We start from the raw sequence: 3,448 nt of genomic DNA on the forward strand, positions 1-3,448 counted from the left end.
TTATTCTGTAATGATACAACTTCTGGAGCAATATTGTGAGATCAACATAGTCAAATGCCTTAGTTAAATCAAAAAATACGCCCATACGACATCATTATAGAGTTGCATAACGGACTTAACTCCAGCAAAGGTCTGGTAACCTGCCGTGATATTATGGACATAAAGGTTGCTGAACTCAAACAAGAATGTGCACCACAGGAGGTCATAGATGTGGAACGAAGGACACGTAAGAACAATGGAGTGACTGAGAAGACTGCCACCTTTAATGTGACCTTCAATTCTCCAACCCTACCTGAACGCATCATGGCAGGTTTCCTTTGACTTAGTGTTACGCCCTTTGTACCTAGCCCTATACGCTGCTTCAAATGCCAGCGTTTTGGCCATACAACGCTGAGTTGCAGAGGCGAAGCGACTTGTGAGAAGTGTTGAAATGCACCCCATGAAGATGGAACTGACTGTCTATCTCCAGCAGTCTGCATTCACTGCTCTGGGAGCCACCCACTCTGGAGCCGTTCCTGCCCTGTTTTTGCAGAGGAACGCAAAATTCAGGAAAAATGTGACCAAGAGGATCCCCTACGCAGAAGCCAAAAAAGATCTATCAGGAAATGAAACCCCCTGTCTTTGTCACTTCTTATGCTTCCTTGGTGAAGAAACGTGTTACTAAGGTCGACGTTTCGACTCAGACGACGCCCAGTGTACCAATATCCGCCACTAGCACCTGTACTTGCATTTGCATGTGCCAAAGCAAAGTGAAAGACACAATGATCCATGCAGCTACGGCGGAAGAGACCAGTAATGCTTCCACAGTGTGCAGCTCTAAGGCATCCCAACAGCAAGCAGGGTGCCTCTCAATGACAGCTTCCTTGAAAGAAAAGTGGCTCTCATCGCCACTCCCCCTCATCCTTGCTGGGAAAGGGAGCAGGGAGAAGATCCCTCCATTTGGGCCGAAAGCTGACCTGGGCACCATCAGACATCATTCAGGCACGTCTGACTGATGATAAGGGCATCGTGGATTTTGTTGCCTCATCAACAGACCCAGTCGACCCCACCACCCCACCTCACTCTAAAACGCCTCACCACCCTGTCGCAAAGACAGACCACATTGATGAAATGACTCCCATACTCCAATGGAATATAAATGGATACAGGACTCTTCTGAAGGAATTGAGACTCCTTGTGCAGGACTGACCTTCTTCCTTCTGTCTGCAAGAGACACATTTTAAAGAGACTGACACATTTGTACTTGGAGGCTATCACCTTTACAGAAAAGACGACCTTGCTTGTGACAGGTGGGGTTGCAGTGTTCATCAAGGACGCTTTTCACTACTCACCTATTCCCTTAACAACAACACTACAAGCTGTTGCTGTTTGGATAGTGGCTCACGTTGACAACATGGTGTGCTCTGCGTACCTGCCATCCCATGAGCCTCCAGACAGTGGGCTCCTCACTCAACTTTTAGATGAATTGCCCCATCCCTTTCTCCTTTTGGGGGACTCTAATGCACGTGGTGCACTATAGGATCCTAACACCACATGCCCCAAGGGTCAGGTACTTGAGGATATGGTAAACACAACAGATCTTATACTGCTGAACATGGATCAAGCCACACATTTTAGCACTGCTACAGGTTCGTTTACAGCCATAGACCTCCTTCCGCTTTCCTGCTCTTGGAGACACTGTTCAGTGGGCAGTGGACAATGACCTTCATGGTAGTGACTGTTTCCCTATCTGGATCCATCTGCCTGATGGAGCACATCCCAAAAGAAAGCCACTGAGATAGTTGTTCAAAAAGGCCAAGTGGTTGCTCTACAGGCAGTTAGCTGTTTCCGAGCAATGTGATGACATCCAGTCGCTGATGCATCCTTCTCAAAGACTATGGAAACGCCTAGGAGGCGACCTGTCCCTTGGTGAAACAATGAGTGTCGTTTTGCAGTTAGTCGCAGGAGGGCCGCTATGCGCAGGTTCAATAGATGCCCTACCAATGAGAATCTTACAATCTTTCGAATGCCGTATGCAAAGGCAAGGAGAATACTTCGGGAGAATAAGCGGAGGTTTTGGCAAAACTTCCTTAACTCCATCAATAGGTCCACATCTGCAAGTGAAGTATGAGAAGCCATCAGGAGGATCAACTCTCGACCGCCAATGGCATCTGCCTGAATACAGGGGTATCTTGTAACATCGACGAGGGACATGGCTCAGACAACGGCCGAATCATATAAATCCATTATGGCCGACCGAGGATCCCATCTTCCATCACTATCGGGAGGCACAGGAGACGGCTGATGCCGATTTCCATTCCACCAACATGGAAGAATACAACCAGCCTTTCTCTTTGTGGGAGCTGTATTCTGCATTGTCAGTTGCTTGCGATACGACCCCTGGAATCGACTTGATAACCTGGAGCACGTTGTAGTAGTTGGACTGACGGTCAAGGGAGGTCCTAATCAGCTCTCCAATAAAATTTGGATGACGGGCGACTTTTCCAAGTCGTGGAAAGAATCTATTTTAATCCCAATCTTAAAACCAGTGAAGGATTGGACAGACCCCAGTAGTTATCGTAGTATTAGCCTGACAAGCTGAGCAGGAAAGACATTGGAGTGTATGGTCAACCAGCGTCTAGTGTGGGTTCTTGAAACTGAGTCTCTATCAGTCGCTCCCAGTGTGAGTTCAGGAGGTATCGCTCCACTCTCGATAACCTGACCTTATCGCTGTTTTCTCTGATTTGGAAAAAGCCTACACTACCTGGAGGCATAATATTTTGACGAAGCTGTATTGGTGGGGATTTCGTGGACATCTACCGACCTACAAGCGGTCCTTTCTTTCGGAAAGACATTTTAGATACAAGGTTGGGAATGCGCTGTCTGGCCGTTTTAAGCAGGAGAATGGTGACCCTCAAGGGAGTGTTTTAAGTGTTACGGCTTTCGCCATTTCAATTACAACTGACGATCAGGCGGTCTTGCACCATTGGTTTTAAATTCTCATTAGAGAAAACAGTTTGTGTTGATTTTAATTGATCCCGCTTTCTGTTTAACTTACCTGTTCTTAAACTGGGGAACACGGTCCTCACTTGTAAGGAAAAGGTGAAGTATCTGAGTCTTACTTTTGATGTAAAGTTGAAATGGTTGCCACACCATAAATAACTGAAACTGAGATGTCTCAATGCCTTAAAAATCCTTAATGTGTCAGTCATAGGTAATATTTTGAAGAATCAGCCTCAGTTGAGCAAATTTTCTGGTCTTTTCCAGGTTTCGGCTAAATTAATGTAGCCTTTTTCAGAAGCATAAAATTACCATAACATGCCTGATCAAGGCACAGTCAACATTAAAATTAAGACCTATGGCACAATGTCGAATGAAAACTACTTAACTGAAGTCCAGCCCCAGCATCTCTTAACCACGCGGCCGGATGGCAGCGGCAAGTACATGCCAATAGCTTAAGCAGAAGTGC

The sequence above is a fragment of the Schistocerca cancellata genome, chromosome 9 (genome assembly GCF_023864275.1).
Source record: "Schistocerca cancellata isolate TAMUIC-IGC-003103 chromosome 9, iqSchCanc2.1, whole genome shotgun sequence".
Taxonomy (NCBI): domain Eukaryota; kingdom Metazoa; phylum Arthropoda; class Insecta; order Orthoptera; family Acrididae; genus Schistocerca; species Schistocerca cancellata.